This window comes from Canis aureus, chromosome 37 (genome assembly GCF_053574225.1).
Source record: "Canis aureus isolate CA01 chromosome 37, VMU_Caureus_v.1.0, whole genome shotgun sequence".
NCBI lineage: Eukaryota > Metazoa > Chordata > Mammalia > Carnivora > Canidae > Canis > Canis aureus.
In genome coordinates this window covers 11028647-11053519 of record NC_135647.1, presented here as the reverse complement: position 1 = coordinate 11053519, position 24873 = coordinate 11028647, and the positions used below count along the sequence as shown (strand labels likewise).

General features: G+C 41.8%; 1 protein-coding gene across 14 annotated transcripts in view; it reads right to left on the bottom strand.

Annotated features, from left to right (window-relative positions):
- ATXN1 (ataxin 1) overlaps positions 1-24873 on the bottom strand; it is a 412684-nt gene that overhangs the window by 154631 nt on the left and 233180 nt on the right. For all 14 annotated transcript variants that reach the window (XM_077886366.1, XM_077886353.1, XM_077886354.1 and 11 more), the window contains one exon: positions 4962-5088. The gene's annotated coding sequence lies outside the window, so the exon portion shown is untranslated. The remainder of the gene's footprint in view (positions 1-4961; positions 5089-24873) is intronic.

The window sequence follows — 24873 nt, the reverse complement described above, 5'->3', positions numbered from 1 at the left end:
TTTCCCCTTCACCCCTGCCCTGCTTATCTACTTCAGGTTTTTCTTTTTTCTTTCTTTTTTCTTTCCTTTTATTCTTTTTCTTTCTTTCTTTCTTTTTTTTTTTTTTTTGCCCTAGTGCTAGAGAATGTGGTGACACAGATGGCAAATCTAAAAGGTACAAATTGCCAGACACACAGGAAATTCCCAAATCACTCTTATCAGAGTGTGTGTATGCAGTTCTCTTACTCTGGGGACTAGAAATTCAGCTGCCATTTTTTGAAGCTTATAAAGACAGCATAATGCTATATAAATAGGCACAGAGGTGTATATTCTGGTCTTCTCGTTTCTTCCCAGGAAAAGCGTAACTCCTGCACTCAGAGCAGTTCCTCTGAAAGGGGCATCAATAAACACACAAAATCCAAGATACCTTCACTTGTGCCCTCCTCAAAAGCAATGTAGGATGATGCCACCTGAAGAAAGCCTTTGTGACCTCCCCCCTCTCACACCACAGGAGACGTTGGATGGGGCAGACCATTTCTTTGTTCCAAATTGTGCATCATCCAGAAGTAAAGACAATGCGAATGATGCTATTCAGTAAATGGTGAGTTTTTTTCCAGGTAGACAGTGCACTTCAAGCCTGGTTCTCATTTTCAAAGGCGATGAAATGATCTGATGGCGAGAGACAAAGCCATGGCCATTCACAGAAGGCCAGGCGAGCTGCTCAGAAACAACCCATAAAGCAAACCACTCAAATGGAACAGGAGAGGAAATACACACAGTGCATGATTTAAAAAAAAAAAACAAAAAACAAAAAAACTAGGGTATCAGAAAATCCCCATACTCTATTGATAGTTCTATAAAACATTCTTTTTAAACAAATTGTTTCCTTTCCCACATTTACTTCACACATCGTAGACATTTAGTATCTACTTCTAAGTAAAAGAAACTCGATGGGTCCTTCCCTCCACGCCACCTCCTACCCACACCACCTCCTACCTAATCAAATGACTATCTGATTCAAGCAAGTCTCATTAGAACCGTGTTTATATTCCTTTTTCTAATGGGTGAGTCTGCACATGGGAAGCCCAGGCATACACGAACACTTACTTTCCTTGGACTTTCACTCAACTATTTGCTGAGTGCCCACTATGGGTGTTGTGGATTCAGCCGGTAATAATGGTAATAATAATAATAATAATAATAATAATAGCCCTGCTTTCATAGGGCTCACAGTCTAGTCGAGGGGATGGACGGTTAACAAATAAATATATAATATATAAGGTACTTAAAAGGAAAATGAAGTATGCTAGCAGGTACAGAGAGATGGGGTGGGTGCTAGAGTACAGAAGTCAGGAGAGGCTGCTTTGAAAAGGTAACTTGAGAAGTCCTACTCAAGGAGGCAGAGAAGCTTAAGAAAGAAATACAGATCACTGCCTCCTTGCATATATGCTAAGCAATATGTTTTTAGAGAGAAGGGGAGAGGGAAGGGGAGAGGGAGAGAGAGAGAGAGAGAGAGAGAGAGAGAGAGAGAGAATCTTAAATAGGCTCCAGGACCAGGACAGAGCCCGATGTGGGGACCCTGAGATCATGATCTGAGCTGAAATCAAGAGTTGGATGCTTAACCAACTGAGCCACCCAGGCGCCCCTATTCTAAGCAATATTTGAGTGTGGAGGTGGACGGTTTTTAAAAACTTAACTTCAAAAGTGGCTCATATTTTATTTTCAAAAGGACCAATGGGTAGACTCTCAATTTAAATGACTAAGACTGGGATACCTGGGTGGCTCAGTGGTTGAGCTTCTGCCTCAGGCTCAGGCTGTGATCGCAGGGTCCTAGGATGGATCATCAGGCTTCCCACATCAGGCTTCCCACAGGGAGCCTGCTTTTCCCTCTGCCTATGTCGCTGCCTCTTTCTCTGTGTTTCTTATGAATAAATAAAATCTTTTTAAAAATGACTAAGACTATATTAGCACTCAAATGAGCACCTTTGAGTTGTCATGCTATGCAGGAGGGTAGGTATCACGATGGTGACAACATGAGATAGGTTTATTTATTTATTTATTTATTTAGCATAAGACTGTGCTCAATAATTTAAAAGCGGTTGTAAACTGAAGTTGTGCCAAATCACTGACTTTTTAGAAGCCAAACGGGCTAAAATGAACATTCGACCTGCCTCATTCAAGCTGATATATTATGCAAGGTGACCCACAGAGCCAGAAGAACCACCAGCGGTCATTTCACTCAACTTTCTCACGTTACTCCTTATAAATCGAGTCCACGGGGCCTTAGGGGTTCCAAGGTTAAGTGCAATGTCACGCAGAAAACCCAGGTCTCCTCTAACATGTAGGTGAATTTTCATTACCACCCCTTTCATGTCCAAGATACCACATCTTTGGGCCAGGTTGAGACACTTTCAAGAGCAAAGTTCACCTGCTAGAAAGATGGCAGCAGATCTGAGAGGGGGCTAATGGGGCCAGGCGGAGGGGTCCTCCAGAGGCAGGCAGTTTGTGGTGCAGTCTTAAAAGAAGGCTGAGGACAGATACCACTAATTCCAAGGGCTGCTATGGTAGTTCCTCAAAGATGGATAAATCCACATTCCTACCCCATCTACGCGCAAGCACATGTTCTAATCTCTTGCTTTTCCTATCATAATGGAACACCTTTTGGAGAACCAAGGATGGCAAAATATGAACTCAGTGTAAAAATGCACCAGGATCCCAAAAGATTGCTAATGACTAAGATGACTAATTTCACAACTTGCTGAGAAAATTGCAACTCTCCCCAACCCTCCCCCCCAACACCAAGCAAATGCAATTTGGAAGAGGAAGTCCTTAGCACAGAAGGAGTTCACTAGAATTTAGTATTTTCTTCCTTTCTCTCAACACACTCCATTTACAGAAGGATTTTAAAATTACTTCAGTTGGCCATGTGGCATCTTAAAGTTTACACTTCAGAACTTCTTTGAAAACCTCATTTAATGTTTGGGGTTTGACAGGGTATCACATGAGCATTCAAAGCAATGGTTTAAAAAAAAGAACCCACCAGATTTGAAACAAAAGCTATTTTGATTACAGTATCTGCATTATTCATTTAGATGTAACCTGAAACCTAAAGCACTTTTCCATAAGACACTTGTTTCCTAGGATAAAAATGCTTTAAAAAAAACATCACCAGAAAAAGAGAAATCACCAGCAGCGTATTCTAATCAGCCATCTGATTCGGAAAATAATTTCTAGTAAAATATACCGATCCTCTAGGACTCAAATTATTCTTTAATATGTCATAGAAACTTTTACAACAAGAGAGATTTTTTTTTTTTTAATAAGTATTAAAGTGCCTACACAATACTGTGCCCCTTATGGGTCTTCAAACCAAGATGTCAACTGATCAAATTAACAGGTTACTTGTTGTTGCATACAGATTTACAAAATAAAAGGTAATATACAGACTTAACAAAATAGCACTTGATGGGGGTTATAACGTGTGACTTGTTCCAGATTTTCTTGACCTCAACCGTAAGACCAGGAATAGAATTCAGATCTGGTGATTCCAGGAGCTGTATATTTCCACTGGAACCAATGTGAACATATGTACAAAATGGAAACACATTAAAACGCCAGTGTTTCCCACCATTTACACTGAGGCACTGGGAGATTTTTAATTTAATAAGCTTATTTTAATATGACTACTTAACCCTGAGGAAACAGGGGATAAAGATGCATATTTTAAATACACATTTTTAGAAAACCACGAAATAAAAAATATTCAGCGGAAATTTTTCTTTTCAGTGTTAATGCTTTTTCTCCCTGATATATGCCCTCATATGGCTGCACCTTGCTTTTTCAAAATCATTGTGCAACTGGAGAAATATAAGTGAAAAATGCCTGGAGAAGTTTCCCGACTGAATTGTTAAGAAGTGAAGAAGTTATTATAGAAAATTTTACGTATATTTATTTTATATATTTATAAAAATATATGTGCATATATATGTTATGCACACACATGCATTTATGTATATAATGTATGCACAAATATACAATATACATTAAGTATGTACATGTGTGCATGTATTTACACACACACACACAAAGTCCTAGTCAGAGCTGGTTCTTACTTTTCTAAAACTTTAAGAAAATACACTCACAGCCCATCCTGGATTTCCTGCAGCTGGATTCTTTCCTGATTAAAACCCTATAAACTCTTTTTCTTTTGGCACAATCTAACAATGAGGTGAAGACTCCAGAAAATAACAGAGCTGGTCAGATTCCTATGTTTTATGGCAGATAAGCCCCTTGAAACCCATAGTGTGCTGTATCCCCTCAACTACTTGATACTAAAGTTCCTCATGAAAAGCAACCGGCAGCTGATACTTTACTAATCCCAAAGCCCTGACCCTGCAACCTGATAAAAACCAGTAAGTCAGCCAATTCTGAATAAGAGAAGCACCCAAAACAACTGACTGTATTTGCACACCTCAGATATTTGAAAGCCAGGAAAAAACCCCAGAAACATTCATACCAAGAACCAACCAACCAACCAACCAACCACCACTACTGACAACAACAAACTTCCCTTAAATAAAAATATTTGCTTGGTGGAAATTCTCCTTGCTAATCCTTAGGCCTGAGAATTTTACCCCCTACCCCCCAACCTAAAAGAACTGGGACAGCCCAGTTGCAAGAGTCTGCTCTAAATTTGACACTGTGTGATGTCCCAGGAGCAAGGGCGCTCTACCAGTGAAAGAGTCACTGTCTTCCACCCGTTTATACCAGAGGTAGATAATGAGCAGTGCCCCACGGAAAGCGGAGAGAAAGGCAAGTTCACGGCAAATAAAAACAGAACCTCTCCTCTAAAAAAAGAAATTAATTGGATGATCACTTGGAGCTCATGCTAATGCCCCTTCATCACCCTGGCTCGGTGACATGCAATGATTCACAAATCCTTGCAAGGCAAGCCACTGCAGATGCTGCTCTTGTTAACTTACGACATTCACTGCGCGCCGTTCGCAGGTAGCCCTGGCTCAGCCTTCACCATGGAGACTTCCCACAAGAAGCTGGAGCGCTCCTAGGCTCAGGCGTGTTCTTTCTTCCTTCCAGAGGAGTGAGAAATACCTAGCGCGGGAGCAAAGAGAAGAAAAAGAAAAAGGTAAACGCCTCATCCAATCACTCATTATCTCAACAAATGAAGTCTGATGATCAATTAGACTAATTGATCACCCACCGAAGACCATATTCCAGTACTCTCGCCTTAAAGAAGAAATTTAGTATTTTTGCTCCTGCCCCAGGAGACATAGTGTGGCTGGGTGAGCCTTTTACCCCTGTCCCTCCCATGCCTGCCCTCCCCACAAACCCATATAAGTTGAAGCCAATTCTGGGGGACTCCTGCTGTAATCCGGGCTGAGATGCCAACTTGCAACCCAACCTCCGACCACGCCACCTGATTTTTTACTCTCTGCAAAAGGGAGGGAGTGAGGACGATCACCTCTTGCCATTTTCATACCTCACTGGGTTGTTGGGGAGATCAATAAGATCACTCTTGCAAAGTACTCACAGTTCCCGAGGAGAAAGGCACTATGTAAACGCCAAGTATTATTAGTGGTCATAAGCCTGTTACTGAGCTCTGAGCCAGAATTTAAAAGCCAGCTCTGGCTAGCCACCAACAGGCAACTCTCCCCTGGGGCACCCAAATGTGCAAAAAGTCTGCTCGGGCTGCTGTGCTAAAACTTCCTTTCCATGGAGGGGTCCTGGGGAAGCCCAGGACCAGAAACAGAGCCTTCTGGAAACTCAGGGAGAAAGAAAGTGAAGGCTTGGATCAGAGCAGGAAGGAAACGGAAGGGGGTAGGGCGGTGGGGAGTGGAAGGTGGGTGACAGAGGCCTGAGCAGGGGCCTCGTAATTTGGTCCCTGCCACCCAGCTCCCCCCGATTGCTGGTTTACACTCTTTAGTGCACTGAAGCTTTGCAGGGCTGTGAAATTTTCCACTTGGCTGTCTGCCATTCCCGCCCACCGAGGATAACACTTACACACACACAGAAGTGCCACACCGATGCCCTGCTGGAGAGGACTGGGAGGATTTTGTTGTTTGTTTGTTGCTTTTAAAGAAAAGACCTATTCATAGTCTGATCCTTAATATTTTCCACACCTGGACTTCTTGATTTTTTCCCCTCCTTTAAGGCAGAGCCAAGGAACGGCTTTCCCCAGGCCAATATTATCAAGTTATTTTGACTTGTGTGTCCTGGAGGAGCAGGCTTGAGGTATAGGAACTTACGTGACAGGCCTGGGGGACAGTGAGGAACAGAGAATTCAAGTGCTAACTTTGCTAGAACCCTGTTTGCTTCCTGAACAAATCATCCCCAAGTGAGTTCCCTTTCAGAGCCGCAGCACACCGTGCAAAGGCGGGAGGCTCAGGAGTAGCGCTGTGGGCGTTGACACTGTTTTCGAGGGAAAATTGTGGTCTTTATCATAAAAGAACAACAACAACAAAAGGCAAAAATGAGTAAGTGCAAATCTTCTATTTGGAATTGGTGAAACCCTGACAAGTATCCCTCCAAATAGCTAAAAACTGGAGAGAAGAAAATGAGGACAGAGAGGAGAAAGGAGGTACCTGCCACGAATATGATTCACCAGGGCTTTTATAGTGAATACAGTTTACAAAGTGCTTTTGTCTTCTCTTTTTTTAATTGAGACATAATTGATAGCACTATATTAGTTTCAGGTGTACAATGTGCTTTCCTATTCATTCACTCGTTCATTCATTCCCTGGATGGATGTTTACTTGGTGCTTACTGTATGCACCAAGTTCTAAGTTCATGATGGTGAACAAGATGAACAAGGACTATACCTTCAAGGGGCTCAGTGTCTCAGGAGGGACAGACACGGCAATCAGTGTATACCCTCGCCAGGCCATGTGTGACACTTGAAAATTGGGTGTGCGTTATGAAGGAAAAAGAAACACTGGGATTTGCGATCATAATTGGGAATACTTCACTTGGGATGGGCTTCGGAAGGCTTTTCTTACAAAACCACCATTTGAGAGAAGTTAGCCAGGTAGGGGACACAGCCTCTGCATGATGGGACCGGACTGGATACATGCGACCGATGTCTGGTATTTTTTTTTAAGATGTTTTATTTATTTATTAGACACACAGAGAGAGAGAGAGAGGCAGAGACACAGGCAGAAGGAGAAGCAGGCTCCCTGCGGGGAGCCTGATGTGGGACTCGATCCCCGGTGTCTAGGATCACGCCCTGGGCCAATGGCAGGCGCTAAACCACTAAGCCACCAGGGCTGCCCAATGTCTCGTATTTTTATCTTCTTTTTTTCTGGCCATTTCAACGGGGCCTCCTTTGTCAAGAAACGAGCAACACAACTGTTCTCAGTACCTTGAAAGAAGAGATGATTTCTTCTTTCTGACCGCCAGGCCATCAGCACAACAAACACTAGTAATTTCTGCTAGAGGAGCACCATTCCATGCAGGTATTATACTTGATGTGACAGGAGAGGAAGCCTCCGGTTTCCTAATGCATCTCATGTCACCCTGTCACCCAGTCATCACAGTGAAATAAAAGGAAGCTCTGTTAACACCTGCATGCCACAGCTGGAGTTAAGAAAGCCCTCCCCCGCCCCCAAAAGGGCTAAAAACAGATCACATTACATGTAAACTTCTGAAAAAAATCTTCCTCGTGCCTTGCATTAGGTTCCAAATTTGCTGGCTTCCTCTTCACTCTTAAGATGTTTTTATCATTTTTCTCTTGGACTCCAGGCAGCACTGATGTCCACCTTCAAGAGTGTCCTGTGAGCCTTCTCATTTGGTTCTCGGCTTGGTTACCTGTTTATTTACCCAGGCAAGCAGCATGATGCAAAGCAATAAAAAGCAATGGAAGTGTTATGTTCATCTGAAGTGTTTTCTTGTTCCCTATCACCCCTGATCTGGTACGACTTAATCCTTCCACTAGGGAAAATCAGCTAATTCGCTTTCTTCATCCTGCAAAATGAAGGCATCCTCAGACAGGTTCATTCATGTCCTCCCCGTGAATGAAGGGAGTTTGAAAGTCTGTTTGAAACAAATAAGCCAAACGTCTACTTGAGCCTTGTCCCATTTAAAGACATCCAGGACGAAATGTAATTTCTCCTACAAGTTTCTCATATCACCAAAACCCCCAAATTAATAATACTTCAAGTCCAAAGTCTTGAAAATACAAATCCTCACTCTGACTTAGCAATTGTGATGAACTTTAGCAAACTTTGTGGGGGGGGGGGTGGGGAGAGCAGGAAAAAGCTCTTCTGGAATCTAAGCATCCAATACCTCCATCATCAGACTTGGGAAATCATGCCAGGCTGACAGTTTCCTCCTCTGGTCCAGAGAAGAAGATGACACAATGCCAATGTCTCCTTCCCCTGACTGCCCACAGCACTCACAGTCTCTACCACACATTTTGACTCCAGGTCCTTTTCAATTCAGCACTCCATTATACTGCCTTCCTATACTCTACTGGATTTACTTAAGTCTTGAAGGTTCAGAAAGTTTATAAGCTCCTTGATGAAAGAAACCTTGCCGTGCCTTTCTTTTGCAGCCTCCTCACGGTGTCTAGCAGGAGAGCTTGAATTTAAATTAAATGATCCATATCCAAAACCTGTTCCACGACTTAACCTTTACACCAAAGGAATGACTACTCTACAGCTGTAATTTAAGCCCTTCCCACCCGTCTCTGTCCTCTGGGATCCCGCAGCTCCTATGATGCCTATCGTCCACATGAAAGCCCTCCATGAGCTGGAGAACAATTAAGTCACAATTTTGCCTTTCTTTTGTTCTTCCAACCCATTATTATGTGTTTAGTCATTCGGGGCTTTTCAACAGTTGCCATATAGATCCTTGATTCTCACTGCTTTCCAAAACCACTGTTAAGGAAACCCTGGGGGGTGTATAGAGGGATGCGGACACTCTGAGGCAGTGGCTCAAGAACCTGAACCGTTATCAGAAAAACCTGGAGGTCAGGGCACCTGGGTGGCTCAGTCGGTTAAGCAACTGCCTTTGGCTCAGGTCACAATGTTGGGGTCCTGGGAATGAGTCCCATGTTGGGCTCCCTGCTCACTGGGGAGTCTGCTTCTCTCTTTCTCTCTTCCCCTCCCCCTGCTTGTGCACACACGTGCACACACGTGCACGTGCTCTCTCTCTCTCTCAAATAAATAAATAAAACCTTAAAAAAAAAGAAAAGAAAAATCTGGAGGTCTTATGAAAACCTGGAGGTCACAGATACCTGGGTTCCCCCCACCCTGTCCAGTTTCTTCTCATTCATTAGACTTGGGGTGGGACCAGAGTACTTGCATTTCTAACAAGGTCCCGGGTAAGCCTGCTGGTCCGCGGACCACACTTTGAGAACCACTATAGGTAAGCTTGCTGTAAAGGTAAGCCTTTCAGTCAATGATATAGCCAGACAGAGGCTAAGCATCTTTGGGGCATATTTAATCCCTAGGAGATGGGTACACTGGAAAAAAAAACAAAAAACCACACACCAAAAAGGCTTACCTACCTTATAATCTGGGGGAAATTTTTGTTGCCTTTTGGGCTCTTGTCTGCTCTCCCTCTACTGGCTTCAGGTCCTGTCAGGGTCAATTCTGCCCTTCATTTCTCCATGTCTTTTTCTTCTCTACTAGAAACTTCTCAGCCTAAGCACACACAGCCTATGCAATCCCCAGGAGACCTTCCCCAGGCTCTGCAACATTCCCCAGTGGCTGTTGCCTCTCTCTTGTTCACTAATGAACACGTGAAAGTGTGGAACAAATTCAATGCTCGTACTTTACCAGATACAGCTTCACCTGCCTCCTAAAGCAGTGGCTTTTTCCTAACTGACTTCTCTTCTACTATTTGGTTATGGCTCATCAGTAGGTTTATTTTATTTAGTGGACTCATCTTTCTCCCCAACAGTGTCTTTCTTGAATGACTTCTCTCCCTTTCTTTCATTTTCTGGGCTGGGGTGGCCTCCCGACTTGGGTGCAAAGATGGGCCCATGCTTTAGTTCTGGAAGACTATATAATACATATCCCTCTCACCAGGATGACTGACATTAGGGACAGGCACATAACCAAAGCCAATCAGAAGCCTCTCTCAGACTGGCTAGAACATGAGAGTGTGGTCTCCTAAGAGCTGTACTTACTCCCTTGTGAGGAAAGCCCATTTGAGAATGAGGCTTTGCAATAGGGAGCAAAGCCGAAAGACAGAAAGTCTGAATCCTGATGACGGTGAGGTGACTTGCATCCAGCTGTGCCAAAAGTTAAGATTTATCCCTGAATTTTTTTGCTATGTCGTAACAGACAAAAATCCAAAGTGGCTCCCCAGGTTGCCCTTATGTCCTGGTACACACACACCTTCTCCTAGTTATTCAGTCAAGCACTAATTCAGGTGCCCCTGTGAGGGGATTTTGTACCTAAAAGTAAGGTCCCCTTACTGACCTTAAAATAGAAAGATTATCCTTAGTGGGCCTGACCTAATCAGGCAAGCACTTCCAAGGGATAGGCTCTTCTAAGAATGAGATTGAAAATGAAAGGATGGATTCCGTGGGGAGGAGGTAATATAAGGTATTACCTCTGTCATTACATGATAAGGTTTCAGAGACGGACACCAGGAGCTGCGAGGCACCAGCTGACAGCGCTAGCATGGGGGGCAAGGAAATAAGGAAGGAAATAAGGAAATAAGTTTTGCCAATAACTGCGTGAGCTTTAAAGAGCATAGTGGGCCCCAGATGAAAATGCAGTTCAACTAACACCTTGATTTCAGCCTTATAAACACCTGAGTGGAGAAGCCAGCTAAGCTGTGGTATCTGCAGAAACCAAAATGGCATGGGTGTGGTTTGAAACCACTATGGTATAGTGATTTGTTATGCAACAATAGAAAACAAATATATATGAGATATAATAAATTCCTTTTTTTTTTTTGGCTTAAGTCACCTTGAGTTTTATTTGTCTCTTGCAACCAAAATATCCTAGTACTCTTGATTCCTCCTTGACGGTACTAATCTGGTGTTCCTCACATCATTTTGTTGTTCCTCTTTCTTGACTTCTGTTCCTTCTTACTCCTTCTAACCTTAGGGTAGGTGTTCCCCAAGGTTACTGGCTCAGCCCTCTTCTCTTCTCTTTCTATGCTAATTTCTGCTTATGGCATATAGTTCTTAAATCTGTATCCTCGGGCCTGGCATCTCCCCTTTTCTTTCTTTTCTTTCTTTTCTTTCTTTTCTTTCTTTCTTTCTTTCTTTCTTTCTTTCTTTCTTTCTTTCTTTCTTTCTTTCTCTTTCTTTTCTTTCTTTCTTTTTCTTTCTTTCTTTCTTTCTTTTTCTTTTTCTTTCTTTCCTTTCTTTCTTTCTTTCTTTCTTCTTTCTTTCTTTCTTTCTTTCTTTTTCTTTCTCTTCTTTATTTCTTTCTCTTCTTTCTTTTTTTCTTTTCTTTCTTTTCTTTCTTTCTTTCTTTCTTTCTCTCTTTTTCTTTTTTTTTTTTAAGATTTTTTTTTTTATTTACTAGAGAGAGCACATGAGAGAGAACAAGAGCAGGGGCAGAGGGAGAAGGAGAAGCAGACTCTCCACTGAGCAGAGAGCCCAACGTGAGGCTTGATCCCAGGACTCCAAAAGCAGGTGCTTAACTGACTGAGCTACCCAGATGCCCCCATCTCCCCCTTTCAAGCTGCTGGATCTATGCAGTATCTATAACTTATGTCTGCTTCCAAACTTCTCAATTTTGCCCTCAAACCGGTCCTCCTCTTTTATTTCTGATTCTCCTAACAGCATCACTGTCATCTTCTCTTCCTCCCATGCCCATGGGCTGTTGAGTCTTACGGAGCCTGCTCTCCATGCCTACACTGCATGCTGGCTCAGACTCTGTTCCTCCTAGAGCAGCCTGCTCATTGGTCTTCTTGCCTTCAGTCTTCTTCCTGCAAACCATCTGACTCATCACCGTTAGATAGATAATACAACTTCTCCATGCTATACCTTCACAGGTTCCTACAGCTTGCTGAAACCGTCCACTGTCTGATGGGTGAGACCTTTCACAGTTGGGCCCCAGCACATTTTCCTCCTGATGCACGTCATATTGGCCAGAACACACAGCTCCTTCATCTCTGAGAGTCCACACTTGGATGCTACGGGTCAAAATTCAAGCCACCCTTCCCAAGGCCCACTCCGATCCTACTATCCTGCTAGCTTACAATGCTTTCACTGGGAAGTCCAGCGGTCCTCCCCTTGTCTGTGATTTCAGTTACCTGCAGGCAACCAAACTCCAGAAGCAGAGGATTCCCCTTCTGATGTAAGGCCACAAGGGCAACAGTAGCCTAAGGCCTCATCACCTGCCTACCCCATTCACCTCACTTCGCCTTGTCACTGAGGCAGTTCACATCTCACATCATCACATGAAGAAGATATTTCGAGAGACAGAGACCACATTCACATAACTTTTATGACAGTGTGCTGTAATTGTTCTACTTTGTGATTAGTTATTACTACTTTTTTACTACTTTATCAGTTCATAAATTATAATCATGAATAAATTCATTTATAAATTTGTTAATTTATAAATTAAAATCTATCACAGCTTTGTATGTATAGGACAAAACTATATACAGGGTTCAGTATTATCCATGGTTTGTGTTCCCTGTGGATAACGGAGTACTACTGTGCTCTTTTTTTCCTGAGAATGTGAACTCTGATAGTTTCTTATGCATTTTCCTTAGGATACTAATAATTTTATTCCCCAGGAAGACTGCAATAAACTATGAAGACAGGGTTTGTATCTGCCTTCTTGCAGTGCTTTTATAAATGGTAAACACTTGATAAATACTTGTTGATTAACTGACTGAGAATGTGATATTTTACTTTCACTCTGACATGTCCTCAAGTCTCTTTACTCTGTGGTTACCAAATGGGAGAGCTCCCTTTCTGGTGACTTGGGAGAAAAATCATTACATAAGCCTCTATGGAAACTGCTCAATCAATGAAATGTTCTGCAAGAGCCTCTTTTTTTTTTCAACTCAGAACCAAAGCTGACTCTTTGTGTTTTCGTTCTGAGGAAGAAAGACAAGCAACCAGGGCTGCTGGAAACTGCAGAGTTCAGAAATTCTTCCTCTGGAAGTAGGGCCCCCCAGCAGGGTCCAGAGCCTGTCTCTACTTTGCTCACAAAAGAGCATATAAACATGAGTCACAGAGGCCCCAAAGCTCCTCTGTATCCCAAAGGCAATGAATGTCAATGTAGAACTTTCCGGAGAGGATGAGTGTCCCATCAGATTTTAAGAAGAGACAGAGGAAGGTGAAGGTTGGATGGAGCCCAAACCGATGGACTTCTGAAGAAGAGGATTTATTCATCGTATCATGGGATCCCTATTCAATCAACATTCAATGATTTCTGTGATTTATCCATTATAAATTCTTTTTCCAAACTGGTAAGCCTTGGATACCTTGCATGCATTTGAGATCTTTTCTACTGACATTAACTGGTTTGTGTTTAAGCGATAAAAACTAAAATTAGTATGTGTCTGAAGAACACATAATCAGAGAGATAAATATGCTGGGAAAAGCCCTTTGATCACACTTAGAAAAATCATAATTCATGTTGATTCATGCCACTGTTTCCTACTATTAGCAGAGCTTATCCCACAGAGGTAAGGCTTTATCCACACACATATAGGCTCGGCAGGTGTCTATATGCTGGTTACATCTCCTTACTAGTATAAAGCAAAGTTTGCTAAGAAATTTAATTATGCATCCAGTGAAAAGTATGTCTGCATAGCAAGAATAAAATGAAAATACATCTGAGAAATACCTAATCTGCATCAAATAGCTGTAGAATTGACATCTCTAGGAAATTATAGTTTGTGAAACCAAGATGGCACATGCTCCTTATGGATGATTTCTTCCTGGCTTTACTGGTTTAAAACTTTGCTCATGAGGGGATGCTGAAATCCATCAGAAGGCACTTGGCCCAGGACACAAAGGAATCTTGCTCAAGACAGCACACTGCGGCTACACATTCTCTGGGTTACAAGTCCCTTTCACACACACTGTGAGTCATCCCACACCTTCGCCCTGAAGGAGTTTTATTCATGCCTGTTTGAGAAGGGCAGTGTTTAGTTTGGGTGTTGCAGAAGGGCTTGGTAAAGATGGGGAAGGTGGAGACAGAGTCTGCGCTTCATGTGTTGATCATCTGCAAAGCAATTACAAATCAGGAGCAGTTACATGGTCCATCTGGAGCCTTTGGGAGGAGTGCTCCGACTTTAACTGGCTTTCAATTTCTGCTCTTCTTGCTCTAGACCAAAATTTAGCAAATCAGACCAACATTTAGAGCACAATTAGTAAAAACTCTAAGAAAGAAATTTAAATATTTCCCCCTCACTCTCTTTTGATATATACTCTTAGGGGTTATACGATAGCATCTTCGCTTATTTGGTCTGACTTCACAAAATACCAAATGATGGGTCAAAGTAAAACAGGACAGAATCCACATACCCTCCATCTCCATGCTTTGGAACAGAAGCAGGCAATGGCACTCATCAAAAGTATTCAAAAGAGAACTCTGGAAGCATCCTATCAAAGCCACAGCTTCCTTTTCAATTAATAAAATACTACTGTGTAAAAGCACGGCTACAACCGGGACCTCAAATCATGCTAAAGAAGTAAGTTCGAGTATGGTTACAGGATAAAGGCTACTCAAAGATTTTTTTAAAGACAGAACTGTTTTCCCAAACTCAAGATCACCCAACTTTTGCATAATGTTGGGATAAGGAGACGTCCTGTAATTGTATTAGGCAAATCTCATTTGTCTTCCTTTTTTTAAAAATTTGTCTTCCTTTTTGCCTGCTTTATTGAACTAATAGAGCCAACAAAAATAATGACCCTATGTATTTTTTTAAAAAGATTTTATTTATTTATTTGAGAGAGAGAGAAAGCACAAACAGGAGGCACAGAGAGAGAGGAAGAGAATCTCAAGCAGACTCCACACTGTGCAGGGAGCCCAACGCTGGAGCTTAACGACTCTTAAGACCATGACCTGAACCGAAACCAAGAGTCAGACACTCAACCAACTGAGCCCCCAGGCACCCCTAATGACCTCAAATTCTAATCTCCTTTTTCATACTATTCCAGGTAGCTGCCTCCTTGTTTAAATATTACAACTTTCTGATGCAATCAGAACAAAAGTATTGTAAGACAGAGGTGCTATTGTAAACTCTCTCCTTCTGGAGGAGGCTTAATAAAACTATTCTAGCTTAAAACCAAGATTTCAACGGTCTCAGCTATAAATACCAAGTAACAGAAATGCCACTTGGCATGAAGTCTAGGGATTACCTGTGGAAACACCAAAGGCAGGTATACTTTGATGTGGGCTACCTGGTGCCAGGGAACTACCAAGAAATACAATTATTCATTTTCTATGAATCTGGAAGTGAAGACTTGATACCGTTTTTGGAGCAAAGATCCACATTGTGGTAGTGGGGAGCACGGGGGAGGGGGTACTGGAGGGCGTGGGCATGCACACAGCCTCTTTGAGCCAGTTACAGGTACCATTGTCTAAAGTAATACCTCCTATTCCACTTGCTACAATGTTTTAAGCCCAAAAAAGGGAAACACCAAGTGTTATTTTCTGAGCAAAGGACCCCTGCAAGATGCAGCCACAATTTACCTTCCTGGTTCTGAAACTCGATCAAAATACCTGATGAGCATGTTTCATAAAAAAATCCCAAGGAGTTTCTTGACATAATGAGCATTCTAAAAGTTTCCTGCATTTCTTTAAAAATAAATATTAAAAAACTCCAAAGTCTAGCAACATCTGTTTGTCACATGGCTGGAGAGCACACATTCTCAGGGAACAGCATCCCCTCCTCCACTTATCAGAAAAAAGAATAAGGGGTGTTCTTTCCTCCTCCTTCATCCTCCAGGTTTAGGGGTTTATGCTCATATCATGGCTCAGGGGATTCTCACACTTAACAACTCCCAACATATCAAAAGAGGAGAAAATCTCTCGCTCCTTAATTGTTTTGTCGAATAAGCTCTCAAAAGTTCATTTTTGTTACCTTTTTTCAGGCAAAATAAGAGGCCTTTTACAAAAATTCTATTGCTAAAACAATGGAATTCTCCCGGGAATGACTTCGTTATGGAAATGAAGTGACAGCTTCTTTTATCTAGCCAGGCAGAAAGTCTGCATTTATAAAAGGCATTCAGAGCACTCAAGTGCTGTGTGTGGGCGGGCATAAAATGCTATTTTTAATTCAGATTGCAGCATTCCTCCCATACAGGTCTTTCAGATAATCATAATCATAATAATACTGATCTACAAAGAAAAAAAAAATAGATCCCCATTTCTGCTGACCCCAGCAGAAAAAGAGAGGAAGAAAAAAAAAAGGGGAAAAAATTAGGAGAATGACAAATACAGTTTCCTTCCACATGTGGACCACTCAGTAGGCTCAGATATCAATCTCTAAAGCTATCAGAGCTATCTATTATCCAGAATTAAAAGCACTTAAGCTCTGTGAGTAACAGCATCACATCTCACACACAAATTTACATATTTGTACGTGTGATTTTCACTGTGAGTTTGCAGGAATACACACACCTGTGCCTGCCGGGAAATACAGGGTGAGTTCTTCCAACTGTTCTCAAGACTTAACAGTCCTTGGTGATGCTGTGACGGATGTGTCCAGCTATGTGGCAGAGCCACGCTGGAAACCCGATTTCTAATTTCAAAAGCTGGAAGGCCCCTCGGGTAGGCAAGAGGCGCTTGAGTTTCTGTCTGGACAGATTCTGAGCTTTCCAGGTCGGGTTTGGAATCTGCAGATGGAGATTGGAAAACGGCCTGCCATGTTCCCCCTATTGGCTCTGCTGGGTACCAAAGGCTGAGAGGGGTGATGGATGGAAATTCTGGTAAGGAAGAGATCAGTGTACATGACTCTGCAGAAGTAGGACACTGGAGACAACAAAGGAGAGGGTCAGAGTGGAATTACAAGGAAAACGGATAGAATAAGACCTCTAGTAACGGCTAAGTGGTCTAAGGCCACTGGAGCAGGATTAGAGATGAGACAGCAGGCAGGGTCAAGAGAGCTATTTTGTAATCGAAATAAAATTCACCTAACATAAAACTCATCATTTTAATCATTTTTTAACTTGTACGATGCGGTGGTTTTTACTGTTACCTCATTCTGGAAGATCTGCATCATCTCAAAAAGAAGTCCATATTCATTCTTCATTCTCTTCTCTTCTCTGCTCCTGCAAACCACCAACCTACTTTCTGTCCTACGAATTCAGACCATTCTGGAAGCTGCATATAAATGGACTCATGTGGCCTTTTGTGGCCTTTTGTGGCTGCCTTTTGTGGCTGCCTTCTTTCATTTAGTATCACGTTTTCAGGATTCACCCACTTTGAAGCCCGCATCAGCCCTGCGTTCCCTTCCTGGCTACATACACTCCAGTGTATGTATAGATCACATTTTGTTTCCCCATTCATCAACTGACAGACATTTGGGTTATTTCCATTTGGGGGCTATTACTAAGAATGCTACTTTGAACATTCTTCTTCCTATTTTTGTTTGAATGCCTGTTTTCAATTCTTTTGGGTGTACACCGAGGGGTGGAATTGCTGGATCACATGGTCATTCCATGTTTCACATTTTGAGGAATCGCCAAACCGGATTTCCACAGTGGCTGCACCATTTTGCAGAAATGTATAGTCTCCGATCCCCCCTCTTTGCCAACATCTGTTATTCTCCTTTTATTTTTCATGATGGCCATCCTAATGGGTATGAAGTGGGATCTCATTGTGGTTTGGACTGCATTTCCATAGCCACTAATGATGCTGAACATCTTATTAATGTGCTTGGTGGCCATTTATGTATCTTCTTTGGAGAAATGTCTCCCACGTCCTTTGCCCATTTAAAAATTGGGTTGTTGGTCTTTTTGTTGTTCAGTTCTAAGAGTTCTTTACGTATTCTGGAAACCAGACTCTTATCAAACACATGATTTGCAAGTATTTTCTCCCATTCTGTGGGTTGGGTTATCTTTTGACTATCTTGCTAGTGTCTTTTGAGTCACAAAAGTCTTTGATTTTGATGAAGTTCAATTTATCTATTTTTTGTTGTTGTTGCTTGTGTTTTTGGTGTCATATCTAAGAATCAATCTATCACCAAACCCAAGGTCATGAAGATGCACTCCTTTGTTTTCTTCTAAGAGATTTTTAGGTTAGATCTTACATTAAGCTTGTTGACTCATCTTAGCTAATCTTCTGTATATAGTGTGAAGGGTCCTGTTTTCATTTTTTTTTTTTTTGCATGTATCTCACGTGATTCCCAGTTGCCCCAGCACCACTTCTTGAAAAGAGGTCAAAGAGGTTTTGCATATGGAATTATTTCAGTCTGTTCTCTTTTTTTAAAAAGGTGTGGTGGTGTGTTGTGGTTTTTTTGTTTTTGTTTTTATTTTTAATTTTTACAAATTACCTTTAACTGACTTTGTGGTTACAGTGAATACATCCCACATTTTGAAGATAAAACAAATTTTCAAGGTCCTGACCGAACAGGGCCTCAGGGATAATCCTGAGCTTTCAGGGAAGGCAACCAGCTCCTAGGTGGTGCCTTTGCAAGGACTAATTTCCAAAAGCAACAAGTAGCCTGAAATTGCTGGGTTTTCTGTTCTTTAATTCCATTTGTTTCCATGTCTATACCCCTCTAGTGAACTGCTTCCCCTCCTTAGATATCGCTATACTTCTGTTCTCTATACCATCCCCAATACCCACCTATTAACTTGGCTCTTTGGAGACAGCCTAATAATCTGATTTATAGTAAGCCAGACATAATATACTTCTAGTATGCTGTCCAAGTCCCTGCTTTACGCAAATAAATAAATAAATAAATAAATAAATAAATAAATAAATAAGGTTTAGAACCCCAGGTATCACCCATTCATCCACTGGAAGAAGTAGAGACCCAAATCTCCCCTAAAAGAGCATCAGTTTTCAAACGTGGCTGTACATTGTGATCCCCTGGGCAGTTTTAAAAATCCTAATGCCTGGGATCTACCTGCAGAGATCCTCACCTAACTGGCCTGGGCTGCAGCCCAGGTGATGGGATTCTAACGTACAGCCAGAATGGAGAGCCAGGTGCTCTAAGTCAGTTGTCAGAAGTGGCTGCTTATTCTTCCATCCTCGAAGCCAGCCTTTCTTGCCACCTCGCACCACTTGCAGTGTGTTAGGGATATACATTCTTCCATTTTAAGTTTGATAATTTCAAGATTTATTTTTATTTATTTATGATAGACAGGGAGAGAGAGAGAGAGAGAGAGAGAGAGAGAGGCAGAGACACAGGCAGAGGGAGAAGCAGGCTCTATGCCGGAAGCCCGACGCAGGACTCGATCCTGGGACTCCAGGATCACGCCCGGGGCCAAAGGCAGGCGCGAAACCGCTGAGCCACCCAGGGATCCCCAAGTTTGATAATTTCAGATGAAAGCTAACAAAAACTGAATTTCTTTTATTCTCATTTAATCTCCCCCCAAACCCTGTTAGTATTCCCAATGACCAATGACAAAACAAGCTCCGAGAGATGAAGCGACAGCCTAGACCATGAAACTTCCAAGTGGCAGAGAAATGGATTTTAATGCAATTTTTTTCAACCCCCAAGTCCATACCATTTAAGGCCTCTTGGTAATTTTAAAAGAGCCAACTGTTAGGAAGATGGTCATATAATTTGGTACCCAGGGCAGCCCGCCTTCAGCCCAGGGCATGATCTGGAGACCTGGGATCGAGTCCCATGTTGGGCTCCCTGCAGGGAGCCTGCTTCTCCCTCTGCCTGTGTCTCTGCCTCTCTTTCTCTCTGGATCTCTCATGAATAAATAAATAAAATCTTTAAAAAAATTTGGTGCAGCAATTTCACATCATCCACCCAGCACTCATTTCGTGGGATGGGGCGGAGGACTATAGACTCACTGAAGAGGATGGTGGTATGTGCTGTTCTTTCTTTCTGTTGCATGTGTCCTGCGTGTGTGAGTATGTACGTGAGTGTGTGTCCATACAAGGGAAGTGGGCCTCAGGGATATATCTAAATTCAGGAAGATACGACATGATTCCAAAAATGCAGCTGGGTCAGGTTTTCAGAGACCGCTGAGAAGCCATAATGTTTTCTAGTATTTTGATAAGATTGGCAACAGGCAATGGTCAACCTTTATTATGGGAGAAGAATAACAAACACTCAGGGGACTTACACTTCATTCAGTTGTGAATTTAATCTGATGCCTACAGATGATTACCAAACTCCACCAGTTGAAGATGCCAAGCTAAAGGATATCAGGCAAAAATCTCCAATCCTTAAATATTCAGGTTCTCACAGTGGAGAAGGTACAACTTCCACATAATGCCATCTTGCCTGCTGAAGCAGGGGGCACGCTAACAAACCTTTACACAATAGGCAGCATAAAGTCAGAATTTATGGTAAAATAAATTGGCAATGGTGGTAAAAGCTGGGAACGGAGTTTTGAGTCACTTTTTCCTCCTCAAATATGTGCACTCAAGCAAACATGTGGGTCTGGGCATGTATGCTTGTGTGCACACACGTATGAGTGCATGTGCACATGCATGCACACACATGCACACATCGAAACCACATTTCAGTCCCATCATTTTTCATGGGCCTAACTTATCCTTAAGAAAAGAGGCAGTGGGTCACAATGCTATTATTCTGTTTGTGTAGTACAGAAGAAAGCTGGGAGAATTTTTGCACAACAGAACCAGATGCTAGAAAGGAGTAAGGATTTGCTGAACATTTTCTTAGGCCAGTATCAGAAGTGTGGTAGATGAGAAAAGTTTTTATAAGTGGGAGTTGTACCTGCTTGTCTACTAATTGTAGTGAATCTGTCAACTTTCTTTCTAGTGTATCAAGACTTTACTCTTCAAAATCATTCTCGGTGTGCTCTGAATTGCTATACTTTTAAGCTAACTACTTCTCAAAGTGCTGTTTAAAAGCTGACATCTTCAACCACATTTCAGGCTGAGAATATATCTAAATTTGCAAAGTCTCATTGGTTCTTGAGAGAGTGCTACTTTAAAAAATACACTTGACAGCCAATCTCTTGAAAATGATTTGTGCAGAAATTGTGTTCAAATTACTTTATGCCAAGACATTTAAGAGAGAATGTGGTTTTCTTTGTAATAGGCTAAAAATAATGATATCCTTTATCTTCAACTGAACATGTACATATGTTGTATAAGCTGTTGCATTTAAACAAATTGAAAAACAGTAGGATTCTGGCTCCAGTCCATAAAGAAACAAAACTTGCCCAGAATATCATTTTAAGCATTAAAAAAAAATACAATTAACTGTTATTTTCTACAAAGCTCAATCCTACATACAGAATCAGAGTGTCAACCAGGTCCAAGGCATCAAATTATAAAAGTTAATGTCTCAACAACACAGGGGAAACAGAAAAAAAAAAGCAGCTAGTGCACTCCAAGTTTTACATAGAGAAAAAGAGTGTAAGGGGAAAGTTCATTTATATTTCTACAAGTTGCTTTTGAATGGGCAATATGCTATTTAAATTGACCAACAGTCAATTTAATAGCAATAGTATGCAAATAAAATTCCTAAAATAATTCCCATCAGATATTTCACTGAATGTGTATCATGTGCAAAGTGATGCTAGATAAGGTACATGGTTCAGAAATGGATAAAACAAGCAACATCCCTTGCTTCAAATGCAGGATATCGATTTTTAAAACCAAAAATGAATTACAACCAATTCTAATAATTTTTGGTAAGTTCTCATCACCAACAGCAGTTTTTTTTCAAATGTACGATTTTGTCTGTTTTTTAGCCAGAACCCCATCCTCAATGGAAATCTTGCATAGCAACCCAGAAGGCAGTCAAAAATCCACAAAAAACTTTAACTCCCCCAAAACTGAACTGCTAATTGCCTAGTGTTAACTGAAAACCTCACAAAAGAGTGAATTGACACATATTTTGTATGTGCATTATTATATGCTGTATTCTTACAATAAAGTAAGCTAGAGAAAAGAAAATGTTATTAAGAATCACAGAGAAAATACATTTACAGTCCTGTACAGTAAAAAATCCATGAATAAGTGGACCTACAGTTTAAAACTGTGTTGTTCAAGTTTCAGCTATACATAAAACAAATACAATTGAGCCTATTCATGTTGACCTACGTTGGTTCCCCCACCTCTCCACAGTGCATCACAACCAAGGACTTCGGAAGGAACCCCTGGTGGTGGGGTGGGTGGGGTGGGGGGCTTTGAAGACTCCTGAGACCACTGGAGAAAGTGATCTGATCTGACCTCCACTGGTCTGAGCAGTCCATACTCCTTAAACATGGCATATGGGACCTTCTTTGCTTTGCTCCTTTGTTTCACAGCCTTACAAGCTCACCACCCCACCACCAGTCCCATGGTGCATCATCAGTGACGGAGTACCAACTGTTCACTGCACACACTATATACCATGTTGCTCATTTCTTATGCTTTGTCCATGTTGTTCATCAGCAAGTGACCCCTTCATGTCCTGCACCTACATGATGAGTGCCCTGCACCCCACAACTCTTCACAGTTAGATACCCATCTTAACTCCATATATGCATTCATTTTTGCCCTATCATGCTGGGTGGTAGTTATTATTCATGTGGCCTTCACTGAAACTGACTCATGAGTAACTCAAGGATCAAGAGAATATCATACTTCGTTGTACTCCAGCTTTTAGCACAGGTCTTGGTACATAATACAGGATTAATAAATATTGAGTGAATAAATAAAGATGGATAGATGGGTGGATGGACTGATGGATGGATGGATGACATGTCTTGCTGTGCTTTAATCAAACTGGTGGAAAACATTTATAAGTATACATTTATATTAAACTCATATTTTAAAAATTGGGATAAAGTACACAGAACATAAAATTAACCATCTTAACCCTTTTTCTTTAAAAAAAAAAAAGATTTTATTTATTCATTCATGAGAGACACACAGAGAGAGGCAGAGACACCGGCAGAGAGAGAAGGAGACTCGATCCCAGGACCCCAGGATCACGACCTGAGCCAAAAGCAGATGTTCAACCACTGAACCACCCAGGCATCCCAACATCTTAACCTTTTTTAAGTGTACAGTTCAGGGGCATTGAGTACATGCACACTGTGTACAACCATCATCATCATCCATCTCCAGAACTCTCCATTTTGCAAAACTGAAATTCTTATATAAACATACCCTCAAGAAATTTTTAATAATAGTTTAATGACCTAGGGTGTGGAATACCCAGCTTCTTCACTTCCTTTTTGCCCCCTCCTGCTTTATATTTCATGCCTTCTCATCCACACTTAGGATGTTCCTTCGTGAGAAATGTGGTCAATGTGGTTGAGGCATGTGGTCAATGAAACTCGTAGCTAGTAGTTTAGCTACTAGCTAACAGCTTAGGTGGTTCAAAATGAATTTTCTAAGCTGTTTTCCTAAGCCTTCCCTAATTCTTCATTAACTGTTAAGAGTCAGCTTTCACCTCTGGGACTGTTTTGGGCTTCATGGAAAGCATGCTTTTAAGGAGCATGTGTGTCAAAGGGCCTATATACAACACACGTAGCCTATATGTGCTATCCACGTGATTTTTTCGTATTTTGACATTTCTGAACTTAGAAGTTGCTTTACATGATGAGTATAGAAAGAAGTGGTGGCATTTCTATTTTCTCCACCAGGAAACTAATCATTACATCTGTGGTGCATCTTAAAATCAGGGCATCAGAGAAATTAGAGCAAGTGATAAATATTTCATGTTCATACAGAAAGTTTAGTTTAAAATGTTGGCATATCACGATCACACTTTCAATCCTACACGTAGAGGAGTGTAAAGCAAAAAAGTAAAAGGGCTTGCAAGGGTGACAAGTCACTCTGGTGAAAGGAGGGAGGCTAGCACTGGGCAGCAGGTGACCCTGACACCAGGCCAGGACCCAGTACTAAATGCCATCTCATGAAAATCTCTCCACTGCTCCAGCCTCATGTAATTTATACATGGGGAGATTAAAGTTCAAACAGGGCTAAGCTGTCCCTCCACCAACATTTAATAACTCTGACCCTGCTCTAGAGTCTTCACTGGGAAATGAGTTGAAGGGCCAACTGGTCTCCTTTGCATGACTGGTTCTAGAAACTGTCTAGACTAGACAATGGGGAGAGCCCACCTCCTCCTGAGTTCAGCTCTCCTACTTCCACTTTTGCAGCATTGTAATTTCAGTTCTGTTTTCCAACCTGGATCATTATTACTGCTTTCTACTTCCCAGCAGCTAATTACATACTCCCTCCAGGGAACCTAGGCCAGTGTGTGACGGGCCAAGATTTAGCCAGACACAGCCTGAAGTTCTCCTTCCTAGCTGTGATCAGTCCACATGCCTAGACACACATGAGGAAGCCACTCAGTCCTTACCCACCGAAGGCATCGGTGGCCCAGATATCCACCTTCTTGACTACTGGTACACCTGTCCTGTGCCAAGTTAAACCTGCCAGCACCATTGTACCAGACCTTGCTTCACCAAGAAATAAGCCAATGGCATGAAAAAGGTCCCCGTGGCTGTGCCTAGGGTGCTGGTATCCATACTATTTTTTGAGTATTGTAACATTAGGTCAGGCTGGACATCCCAAATCTTAGAGTGAATAAGGGAAAGAACGCACGTACGCTTCATTTGAGAGGAGAATTGCAATGGCAGCATCGAAAATAGAAAGTTAAATCCAGCAATGAAATCTTGAAATTTCCCCTTGCAAAAAAAAGGGGGGGGGGGAAGGGTGGGATTTAATATGAACACGAGTCAGATTTGCTGAAAAAGCTGTCTTTGTTCCTCAACAAAACCGAAGCTGCCTCTTTACAGAGGACTTACATTTCCTGAAATATTGTACTACAACTGACCCG